Consider the following 13,305-nt stretch of genomic DNA (forward strand, 5'->3'; position numbering starts at 1 on the left):
TACCCTGATACCAAAACCAAAGACACATAAAAAATAAAACTACCGGCCAAGATCTCTGATGAATATTGATACAAAAATCCTCAACAAAATACTAGCAAATTGAATTCAACAATACATTAGAAAGATCATTTCATCGTGACCAAGTGGGATTTATCCCCGGGATGTAAGGATGGTCAACGTACACAGATCAATCAATATGATACATCGTATCAACAAAATGAAGGATAAAAACCATATGATCATTTCAATTTATGCTGAAAAAGCATTTGATAGAATTCAAAATCCTTTCATGATAAAACCCCTCAAAAAACTGCAGATAGAAGAAAAATACCTCAAAAGCCATACAAGACATATGTGGCTATTATGGGAAATTATATACCTATAAATTGGAAAATCTAAAAGAAATTAACAAATTCCCCCATGCAGTATGATACTAGCTGGGGGTCTGTCATATATGGTTTAATATGACAGACCCACAGCTAGTATCACACTGAATGGGAAAAAATGGAAAACCTTTCCTCTAAGATCTTGTACACACCAAGGATGCACACTGTCACCACTATTATTCAACATAATACTGGAAGTTCTAGCTAGAACAAAAGAAAGATTTAAAGGGCATCCAAATTGGAAAGGAAGAAGTCAAATTATCCTGGTTTGAAGATGATACGATCTTCCATTTGGAAAAGCCTAAAGATTCCACAAGAAAACTATTAGAACTGCATTTGATCATCAGAGAAATGCAAATCAAAACTACAATGAATATCGTCTTACCCTAGTTAAAATGGCTTATATCCGAAACACAAGCAATAACAAATGCTGGCAAGGATGTGGAGAAAAGGGAACCCTTGTAAATTGTTGCTGGGAATGTAAACTATTAGTACAACCACTTTGGAGTACAGTTTGGAGTTTCCTCAAAAAACTAAAAATTCAGCTACCTTATGATCCAGCAATCCCACTGCTGGGTATAGCCCCCAAAGAAAGGAAATCAGTATATTGAAGAGATATCTGCACTTCTGTTTGTTACAACACTGTTTACAATAGCTAAGATTTAGAAGCAGCCTAAGTATCCATCAACTGATAAATGAATAAATAAAATGTGATACTTACACACAGCCATAAAAAAGACTGAGATCCTTGCCAGGCGCAGTGGCTCATGCCTATAATCCCAGCACTTTGATAGGCTGAGCGGGGTGGATCACCTGAGGTCAGGAGTTCAAGATAAGCCTAGCCAACATGGTGAAACACTGTCTCTACTAAAAATACAAAAATTAGCTGGACGTGTGGTGAGGCTGAGGCAGGAGAATCACTTGAACTCGGGAGGCAGAGGTTTGCAATGAGCCGGGATCATGCCATTGCACTCCAACCTGGGCAACAGAGAGAGACTCCATCTCAAAAATAAAATAAAATAAAATAAAATAAAATATAAAAGAATGAGATCCAGTCATTTGCAACAACATGGATGGAACTGGAGATCATTATGTTAAGTGAAATAAGCCAGGCACAGAAAGGCAAACATCACGTGTTCTCACTTATTTGTGGGATCTAAAAATCAACACGATTGAACTCATGGACATAGAGAGTAGAAGGATGGTTAAAAGAGGTTAAGAATGGTAGTGCGGGCCTGGCAGGGAGGTGGGGATGGTTAATGGGTACCAAAAAAAAAAAATAGTTAGAAAGAATGAATAAGACCTACTATTTCATAGCACAATAGGGTGACTATAGCCAATAATAACTTAACTGTACATTTTTAAATAACTTGAAGGGTGTAATTGGATTCTTTGTGACATGAAGGAGAAATGCTTGAGGGGATGCATACCCCAATCTCCATGATGTGTTTATTTCACATTGCATGCCTGCATCAAAACATCTCATATAACCCATAAATATATATACTTACTATGTACCTACAAAGATTAAAAATTTAAAAAATAAAAAGAATGAAATTTGATCCTTATCTTACACTCTACAGAAAAATTAATTCAAAATTCGTTAAAGAATTAAGCGTTAGACCTAAAAGCATAAAACTCGTCGAAGAAAACAAAGGGAGAAACTCTATGATATTGGCTTTGGCAATGATTTCTTGAAAATGATACCAAAAGCGCAGACAGCAAAAGCCAAAATAGACAATAGAATTGCATCAAACCAAAAACAATGAACAAAATAAAAAGGCAACCAAAAGAATTGGAGAAAATATTTGCAAACCGTATGTATGATAAAGGGTTAATATACAGTATAGATAAGGAACTCCTACAACTCAGTAGTGAAAACAATAAAAAATTAAAAAACAACGTGATTAAAAAATGGACAAAGGAACTGAATAGAAATTTCTCCAAAGAAGACATACAAATGGCTAATAGGTATACAGAAAGGTGCTCAAAATCAATAATTATCAAGAAAATAAAAAACAACATGAGGTATCATCTCACCCTAGTTAGGACAGGTATTATAAAAACAGAAACAAAACAAATAAAAGATAACAAATGTTGGTGAGGATGTGGAGAAATAGAAACCTTTACACTGTTGGTAGGAACATAAATTGGTGCAGCCTCTATGAAAAACAGCACAGAGGTTCCTCAAAAAGTTAAAAATTGAACCACCATATGATCGTGCAATCCTACTTCTGGTTGTATATCCAAAGGAATTAAAATCAGGATCTAGAAGAGATATCTGCACTCCTATGTTCACTTCAGCATTATTCGCAATAGCCAAGACTTGGAAGTAACCTAAATGTCAGTCAACATGAACGAATAAAGAAAATGTGGTATAAACATACAAAGGAATTTTTTCTTTGAGACGGAGTCTTGCTCTGTCTCCCAGGCTGGAGTGCAGTAGCGCAATCTCAGCTCACTGCAACCTCTGTCTCCTGGGTTCAAGTGATTCCCTTGCTTCAGCCTCCCAAGTAGCTGGGATTATAGGCATGCGCCACCACACTCAGCTAATTTTTGTATTTTCAGTAGAGATGGGGTTTCACTGTGTTGACCAGGCTGGTTTCGAACTCCCCTCCTCAGATGATCAATCCTCCTCAGCCTCCCAAAGTGCTGGGATTACAAGCTTGAGCCACCACACCCGGCCACAGTGGAATATTATTCAGCCTTAAAAAAATGAAGAAATTCTGCTGTTTGCAACAACATGAGTACTTAGAGGACATTAAGTTAATTAAAACAATCCAGACATGGAAGAACAAATACTACACAAAACCATTTGTATGATGAATCTAAAATAGACTCATAGAAGCAGAGAATCATAGAAGCAGAGAATAGAATGGTGGTTACCAGCGGCTGTGGGGGCAGGGGATATAGGAAGGTATAAGTCAAAGAGTACAAGGTTTCACTTATGCAAGATAAAATAAGTCCTGGAGATCTCCTCCATGCGTTGTAACCATAGACAACAATCTTGTGTTGTACACTTAAAAATTCACTAAGAGAGTAGATCTTATGCTAAGTATTGTTATCACACACAAACACACATACACCTACAATAAGGATCATAATAATAGTGAATAAAGAGGGTGGGAGGAAACTTTTGGAGATAATGGATAGTTTATGGCCTAAATTGCAGCGATGATTTCACAGTATATACTTATTTCTAAATTTATCAAGTTGTATTTATTAAATATGCACGACTTTTTGTATGTCAATCATACCTCAATGAAGTGGGTTTCAAAAGGAAATAAATTTCCCCATGAATTGCCCCCTGCTCAGGAAAGCAGAACTGATCAGATGAGAGAAAGATGAAAATTATTGCTAGCACTTATAGAGCATTGACCCTGTGTCAATCACTGTTGCAATAGTTCTTGAGTGTGTATTTTGTTCCAAGTACTCTTCTACACACAGAAGACATAAAGGTTAAAAAAAAAAATACTGCCCAGACAAGGTGGCTCATGCCTGTAGTCCCAGAACTTTGGGATGCCGAGGTGGGCACATCCATCACTTGAGTCCAGGAGCTTGAGACCAACTTCTGCAACATGGCAAAACCCTGTCTCTACAAGAATAAATAAATAGATAAATAACAATAATTTTTTAAAAACTAGATTTCATGAAACTTAATTCTCATATGGGGACAGTTTTTAAACAAGTAAAATTAATAGTCTATTAGATGGTGATAAATGCTATGGAGAGTATGAGGTAGGAAAAGGGAACCAGCTAGAGAGTAGGGTTTAAACACTATGGTTAGAGAGGCTTTATGGTACAAAATGACATTTAATAAGCACCACAGGCAATCAGGGCATGAGCCACATGGCAACATGGAAAAAGGTCATTCTGGGCAGAGAAAGCAGCTAGTGTCAAGGCTCTGAGCAGCCAGAATGGCTGGATCAGTGTGGCTACGAGTAAGGAAGAGAATAGAGGAGATGAGGTCAGAAGTTAATGGGCGAAGGGAAGGACCAGTTTGTGTCCGTCCTGGTTTATAAACAAGGCTCAACTCAAACGACTTAAACTTTTACTCTGAAGTGAAATGGGAAACCCCTGGGTGTGGGAAGTAGAAGCGTGACATATTCCTACTTCTTTTTAATAAGATCCCTCTGGCTACCGGGTTGAGTGCAGACTAGGAGCCTAAGGTAGACGGAATCCTCTTGTGACACTCGGTGAAAGGTAATGGTGGCTTGAACCAAGGCAGTAGTGATGGAAGTCATGAGAAGTGACTGGCAAGTTCGCATCTGTTTTGAAAGTAAAGCTCTCAGGACTGCTAACAGATTGGAAGTGATGTTCTCAGTGAGAGGAGTCATGGCTGGCCAAAAAACTAAAGGATATATTTACGATTTCCCACGTTAAGGAAAACTGCAAGGAGAAGCAGGTTATGGGAAGAAGAACAGGTGTCCAGTTTGGACATTGCAAGTGTGGGATGCCTGTTTTATAGAAAAGTGGAGTTAACTGTTGGACAGGCATGTTTGAAAATTGTGGCCGGGCGCGGTGGCTCAAGCCTGTAATCCCAGCACTTTGGGAGGCCGAGGCGGGCGGATCACGAGGTCAGGAGATCGAGACCATCCTGGCTAACACGGTGAAACCCTGTCTCAACTAAAAATAGAAAAAATTAGCCGAGAGTGGTGTCAGGCACCTGTAGTCCCAGCTACATGGGAGGCTGAGGCAGGAGAACGGCGTGAAGCCGGGAGGTGGAGCTTTCAGTGAGCTGAGATCGCGCCACTGCACTCTAGCCTGGGCGACAGAGCAAGACTCCGTCTCAAAAACAAAAAGAAAGAAAGAAAATTACCAGCATGTGAAGTGGAAGAAGATCACCCAGGGAAAGAGTAGGCAGACACGAAAAGGGATCTAAAGATTATCCCTGGGCCACTCTATTATTTAGAGATTTGAAAGATGAAGAAAAGCCAGGATATGAAACTGAACATGAGAACCCAGTAAGGTGAGAGGAAAACCAGGAGTGGGAAGTCAAAGTGAAGGAGAAGAGAATGCTCAACTGTGTCAAATGCTGCACACAGGCCAAGGGTGAGCAGATGCATTTGGTATTGTGGAAATTATCAATGGCCTCAAGAATGGCAGTGTTGGTGGAGTGACGGGGATGAACGCTTGATGGGAATGGTTTCAGGATAGTGAGGGAAGAGGAAGAGAAATTGGAAATAGAATAGACAAGTCTTTCCGCAAGTTGTTCTCTTAAAGGGAAAGAGATAAATGGAGTGGTAGCCAGAGGTGGAATGAGAGTCAAGAGAGGGCATTTTTGTTTTCACTTTTTCCTAATAGGAAGAATCGGAGTTTATATGCTGATGGGAATGATCCATTCGAAAGGGGAAAATGATGAAACACGAAAGAGAGAAACCCTCCTGGTGAGGGGTGCTCATAGGGTAGAAAGGGTAAGGGGCCTAGTGCATGAGTGGAGAGGTGGACCTTAGGCGGACACATGGACATGCATGGTCGCAGGAGGGGAAGCAGAGTACACGGGCACAGACACTCATCATTGAGTTAAGGTGGTGGTGGGAATTTGTGAAAATCCCTTTGTGATCTCAGTGAAATATGAAGCAAATCATCACCTGAGAATAAGGATGGGGCATGAAGGGTGGGAGATTTAAAGATAGAGAAGCACTTGGAGGAGAAAGGGAGATGAATGGGGTAAAGAAATCCAGGCTTGCTCTAAGTGCTTTGCACTAATTAATTCACTAATCCTTATGACAGCCCTGTGCAGTAGAAACTACTCTCCCAATGTACAAACAAGGAAACAAGCAGATGAAATAGAGATGTCTAGTAAAGCAAGACCTTGGGAGAGGTAGGTTCCATCAGCCAAGAGTGAAAGCAAAGACTGCATGCTCTATAGACTTGTCTCAAATCCTGAAGACCTTCAAGAACTGGCTCTTATGTATCCTTATGACTTGCTTTATTTTTCTTAACTCGTTGACTGCATCTCCATTCTATGTAATAAAAAGAGTCTAACACTGTCTCATAAATAAAATTTGAAAATTGGCCCGGCCTTACCTCTGCTACTCAGAGGAGATGGCAAGAGGCAGGAGTTCCATCTGCATCTAACAGATCACTTCTGAGCCTGTCTGCCTCTTGGTCTGAATCCAGTTAGACTTCCCACAAGCTGACATACTTCTGGTTCTAGCTCTAGAACTGTTGTATTCCTTAGCATCATGGCACAAAAGCATTGCATAAGAATGACAAGTATGATTTCTTAAAGACTGAGACCTTTCCTAAGGAATGAAAATGGCTATTTTAATCAAACTAAAGCAAATGGGAATATTTAGAATGTTGGTTCTTCAAAGTGATCAGGTTTGCATTAACCACTTTTCTGACTCTTGATTTGGGAGACGGTTTCTATGTATAACTAAATTTGCCATTTGATAAAAGTATTTTCTTTATTGCTACTATTTATTATTTTCCCTGGTGCCAGAATTACCATTTTACCTTGGTGTGTTAATATAAATGGTGACAATTCGTGTGGACATTCAGTCTGGTTCCAAATACTTTAATCAAAAATATGTATAACCGTGCACATCTGCCAAGTATTTATTTTATGTACTTATTTATTTATTTACTTACTTATTTTTCTTTTCGAGACAGAGTCTTGCTCTGTTTCCCAGAATGGAGTGGAATGGCACGATCTCGGCTCACTGCAACCTCTATCTCCCAGGTTCAAGTGATTCTCCTGCCTCAGCCTCCTGAGTAACTAGGATTACAGGCACCTGCCACCATGGCCAGCTAATTTTTGTATTTTTAGTAGAGACAGGGTTTCACCATGTTGTTCAGGCTGGTCTCGAACTCCTGACCTCAGGCAATCCACCCACCTCAGCCTCCCAAAGTGTTGGGATTACAGGTGTGAGCCACTGTGTCCAGCCACCAAGTATTTATTTAGATAATTTTTCTACCACCTTCCCCATTTCAATCAGCAATTATGACTCTGGCATATGTCCTTATCAGAAAAGGAAATGTCTAGTTTTCTGTTTTTAGAGGAATATATGAGGAAAGATAGTACTTTATGGCTTAGTCTAATTAAAAATTGACAGTAAGAGCCCTATTCCGATTCTAGTTGTGAGAGGTTGACTCAAGTCAATCTGAATTTGGTTGGAAAAGCTTTTTCTGTCTCACTTTTGACTAGAGATACAAAATCAGAGGTTTTATAAATAAGGCATGCGTATTAGTCCATTCTCACAATGCTGTAAAGAAGTACCTGAGACTGGGTAATTGATAAAGAAAAGAGGTTAGAGGTTTAATTGGCTCATGGTTCCACAGGCTGTATAGGAAGCATGATGCTGGCATCTGCTTGGCTTCTGGGAAGGCCTCAGGAAAACTTACAAACTGACAGAAGGCAAAGGGGAAGCAGGCTCGTCTTACATGGCTGAAACAGGAGCAAGAGAGAGAGGGGGAGGTGCCACACACCTTTAAACAACCAGATCTTACGAGAACTCTATCACAAAAACAGCACCAAAGGGGGAGATCCACTGCCATGATCCCGTCACCTCCCACCAGGCTCCACCTCCAACTTTAGGGATTATAATTTGAGCTGAGATTTGGGCAGACACACAGATCCAAACCATATTAGCATGCAAACTTGACCTGATATTCCCTTGGAGAAGAATGCTCTTTTGCATGAACTGAAAACCCACACCATTTCTCTTAATTACCATCTATTTTCTGGATCCCAAGCTAAACTGAAAATAAGGAAATAATACCTCAGAGTTTTACCTGATCCTATTTAGACATAACAGCTCTGCAAGAACACGTTTTTCAAATTACAGAAATCCCAGTTACTGATTTTTTTTAAAAGGCCACATTCAAATCAGTTGATCTATACAATGATGCAAAGATACAACGAAGAAACATTGTTATACCAATAGTCTTATTATATGACATTTATCATGAACAGCAAGACAGATTAAGTACCCACAATTAAAACACTCAATTACTTTTCTTTGGAGGTTTAGCTAAAGGGAACTCTGACCATCCTTTTTTCACCAATATTTATTGAATGCCTACAAGTGTCAGTCACTGTACAAATAACTGAGAACTCAAAATTAGGGAGAATGAATACTTGGGAAATATATAGTACACCTAAAGAAATACGCTGTGTTTGGGGAAAATTCAGTAAGAAACGTCTGTAAGAAATTCTGTAAGAAAAAAATGCTTACCTGGTAGACTCATTCTGAATGCCAGAATCTTGGTTGCATTTGCAATTTTTGGACAGGTTGAATTGATTCTGGTAGCTATCTGTGATAATAATACTTGAGAGGTTATTTCCAAACTTTGTAAAGTTAATTAAAGGATTGAGAGTGCCTGGGCTCACACTGATAACAAGAACAATAACAATAGTTTACCGTTCAATTAACTTAAGCATAGCTAAATGATATATTGGTAGAAGTAGATGGAAGTAGAATAAGTAAAAATGCTGTATCATGGTGTTTGGAGATTAACTTCCAATCTTTCTTATTCCTAATTCATGCATTGTTTCCCTTCTGCTCCAGACTCATTTATTCTCTCTCAGGTTCTCCTGAACCTTCCATGTTACTCCTCCTCCATACTGGTCTGGTCTTAAATAGCTACTTTCTTGTAACAAGGCACCTGTTGCTGAATTCAGATAATTCTTTTTTTCTCCTTTGCAAATTTACAGATTCAGGTGTTACATAACAAGGCCCCCATCAATTTTATTTCTTAGGAGAATTGCTAAGTCAGTGTGGCGAAATACTTGCCAACACATACTCCTTAACTGGGAATAGTTTCTTTATATGCATATTGCTAATGCTTTCTATCTGTCTCTATTCTGAAGGTTCCTGGAGCCTCTGTAGCAAGAATAACATATGGGCTGTGTCTGAACTGAAAAAGAATTTTCCTGTTGCACAAAATTTACAGGTGTCACAATTCTTTTATGACTCGTTAACCTTTAAACACACTTGTTTGGGCACCATCAAAACTCTAGGAGTTTATGTCTTAGCAAGTGGTTACACATTTGTAATGAGGGCCATGCCTAAAATGCTGCGAGATTAAAGAAGATGGAGTAATTAATTGCTTTAGGGGCTGGGAGTTCATGGAAGTCTTCACAGAGGAGGTGAGATATAAGCTAAACCTTGATAAGGAGGAATAAACTGTCATTAAATTTTATTCAGCAATTATCTTTAAGTAGTTATAAGTAGTATTTCAAAAGATCCAAGTAGCATTTCTTTCAAAAGATCCAAGGTAAAACCTTAATAACTGATTCAGTACTGTTTCCGTGAATACTAATATTTCAACAGGTTGATCCTAAATGCAAAAAGTATTTACTGCTAATTAATGAATCATTATTTGGGGACATTTTGTAGATTGATGGGGATGTATTTTAGCACATTAACTTTAATGTTTATTATCACAGAATGAAGAGAACTGTGTGAAATATTATTCCCTCTTTGAGTAATCTCACACTAATGTAGCTTTTTCTCAAGTTGTCTCTTAGCTAAGATAGTCTTCGTTCCATTTGCCCCTTATAATCAACATTGTATTTTTTCCAAATCCTTGACAAACTGATTTCACCAAAAGCTGGAATACCTTTTGAGTCTTAATTTATCTTAAAATAGAAATGGCAATTTTTTAAAAAAGCATAGAGAAGAATTTTAACCAATTTAGGTTAACAAGATTGCATTAAAAGAGTATTTTTCTTTTATAATGAGGCTTAAAAATGGTAACTTACCTAACTTATTTTATTTTTATGAGAAGTCTTTCATCACTATTCTGGTTTTTCTCCTAATCAGTAGAAATGTAGTTGAAATACATTAATTAAATTCTCTAATAAGATTCTGTAGCTATTGGCCTTAAACTCTAGGGAAACCATAAGTCCCTAATTACAACATATCAGTTGCAATTAACTTTTCAAACTGTTCCCAAGGTGTACGTGAGAAAATGAAAGAGTTACTAATAAATTTCAGAGAAGATTGACAGCTCTTTCTATGGCTGTCAAGGGGCCACTGTGGACCTAGGGGAGAAAACCCTAACCTGCATTTGGGAAATTTCTCATATGGTAGCTTTTATTTTCCCGGGACAGTTTCTGGACTTAGGTTTTTTGTGTACTGACTCTTGTGGGGTTGGATTGATCTTGGGCATGATGGCTGTGACTGCTGTTGTTGATTTTAGGTCTGTATCAGAGAAGTTCCTGCTGAATGTTTCACATTTTCAAGCCCCAGTTTCAACTAGCTGAAGATAGGCGCTCAGGGTGAGAGCAGAGCAGGGCTGGAAGACTGTCACTACAAGTGAGAGAAGCAGGACCAAGACGAGATGTCATCTTCAGTGTGAAGGACTAGCGTGGAGTGCAGGAGGTTGAAGGACTCATCTGCAAAGCTCTCTAGCCGGTGCTTTGGGCCTGGGATGACAGTCAGGCTTTTTAAGATGGGGCCTTTTAGCCGTGGCTGCTGTTTCTTGCTTATGAGGTCCAGGAGATGTGAAGAGTCCTTTCTAACTCATTCTGGTCAGGTTCCTTCAGCTGCACAATTGTAGTATCCTCAAACTAGAAACTCTTTTAAAAAAAAAAAATATGAAAGAATTTTGAGCACCTTGCTCCTGGTTCCTTGCCTCTTCCTCATGTGACCCTTAAGGGTTAGGCAGCATGCTGCTTACCTGCAAGCTATATGACAACAAACCACACACAAAACTTAGACTTAAACCAAGTACAATCTTTTTCTCCCCACAAATCTACAATTTGGTATGGCTTTGTGGGAACAGCTACTATTTTGTTTATAAAGTATTAGCTGGAGGTGTTAGACTGGAGGACCTACCTTCAAGATTTCTCACTCACATAGCTGGGCAGTTGGAACTGGCTGTTACCAGAATGCTTCTTCAGACCCAGGTCTTGATTCCTTTCCATGATCTACTTGGGTATCCTCAAAGCATGAGTTCCAAGAGAAGCAGGCTTCCTTGTATCTGGACACTGGAAGCAAAAGGGCCACGTTTTGTGCCACTCACAGAATCTACAAACCCCTCTCTTCTCCAGAATGCTGACCATTATGAATTTTGTGATAATTATGCCCTTTCTTTTTTTTGTAAGTTTATCACCTACAAAAGTACCCTAAAGCAGGCGTTCCTAGCCCCTAGCTGCAGATCATTGCAGGTCCATAGCCTGTTAGGAACCAGGCTCCACAGTTAGGAACCAGGCTCCACAGTTAGGAACAAAGCGGCTGGAGCGAGCTTTACCGCTTGAGCTCTGGCTCCCGTCAGATCAGCGGTGGCATTCGATTCTCAAGAGCGCAAACCCTACTGTGAACTGCGCATGCGAGGGATCTAGGTTGCACCCTCCTTGTTAGAATCTAATGCATGACGATCTGAGGTAGAGCAGTTTCATCCTGAAACCATCCCCCCACCCTTGCATCCTGTGGAAAAATTGTCTTACATGAAACCAGTCCCTGGTGCCAAAAAGGTTGGGGACCACTGCACTACTCTATTTTGTACTTTGTACGTCTTGAATGAGAATGCATACATTCTTTTGTGATCTGCCTCTTTCGATCAACATTATGATTGAGAGATTCATGTATGTTATGTTACTGACTATGATTGTAAATTATTTCTTCTATTGTATACCTGTTATTTCTCCATTCTACTGTTTATGGACATTTGAGTTGCTTCCAGTGTTTTGCTATATTAACAATGCAGAGTAAAAATGATTGTACACTCTCTTCTGGGGTATAAGTGAAAGAGTATTTTCAGGTTATGTTGTATAGAGAGATTGATGTCTTGTAGGATAGGTACAAGTTCTATTTAGCCATTTACAAATTTACAAAAGTGCTTTTGCAAAGTGGTTGTTTTCTCCAAATCGTTTTCCTTAGTCATTGCGCCAATTTACATCCCATAGATAGTGTATTAAGATTCCCTGTTGTTTCACATGAATTATGACCTAACATTGTCCAGTGAAATTTTCATTTTTTCAAATGAGCCCAGCTGATATAAAAGGCAGGACACAGCTAAGTTTTCATTAACACCCTCCATTATAGGTCGCCTTACAGAGAAAAAATCAGATTTCAAAGTTTTCAAAAATTCTGTGTTATCATTATTTTGATCTTGAACGATCCCAGTGTCCTAATAATAATTCTGGAATTCTTATAGATTCCACCCAGATATTAAGACTACCATGAGAAAAATTGTTTGCCATGATGGGTTAGAAGGATATTTTTCTTTTTTGGTATGAAGCCATTCATTATATTTTGATCTTTGATCACAAATTGTACAATTCAACTATTACCTGTGAACAGTGCTCTCTCAATGCTATAGAACATTTTAATTTTATTCTATTAGTTTTGATTGACAACTTAGTCTTAATGTTGTGAAAAGTTATGCAACATACAAAATAACTAGATATCTTTTAAATCTCAAAAGATTTAATTTTTCACATATTTGCATATAAAATAAGGAATGCAAGATCTTTTGAAACACATATTCAATCTACATTTTTATCTTCCTCCAGGTATGCAATCCAGTGATTGAAAATTAATTCACCTTAGTCAGAAGACAGTGAATTCCTGACACTGCAACAATTTGTCTTGTCAAGATGTGATATTTGCAGAGAACTGGAATAGCGTGACAACAAAAACCCTTCTGACTTGTGGGATTTCAAACAAAAAGGTTAAAATTGCATTCTGCGGCTATACAAATTAGCATAGACCTTCACTACAGCCTCAGATACTGGAACAAAACTGGAGCAATTCTCAATAAAATTAAGCTGTTGAGAATAAAAAGAACTTGAAACAGTAAGTGGGAGTCTTCAATTCTGTTTCTTAACCTGCTAAAGCTTAGAGCTCCCTGCCGCATTATTACAAAGGCAAAACTGCTAGGTGAAGGAAAAGCTATAGGAAGTCCAAAGAGCTGATTATTTTTATGTATTTATTGATTGATTTTTTTCTTTTTCTTTTCTTTT

Source organism: Mandrillus leucophaeus, unplaced genomic scaffold (assembly GCF_000951045.1).
Source record: "Mandrillus leucophaeus isolate KB7577 unplaced genomic scaffold, Mleu.le_1.0 Scaffold347, whole genome shotgun sequence".
NCBI classification, from domain to species: Eukaryota; Metazoa; Chordata; class Mammalia; order Primates; family Cercopithecidae; genus Mandrillus; species Mandrillus leucophaeus.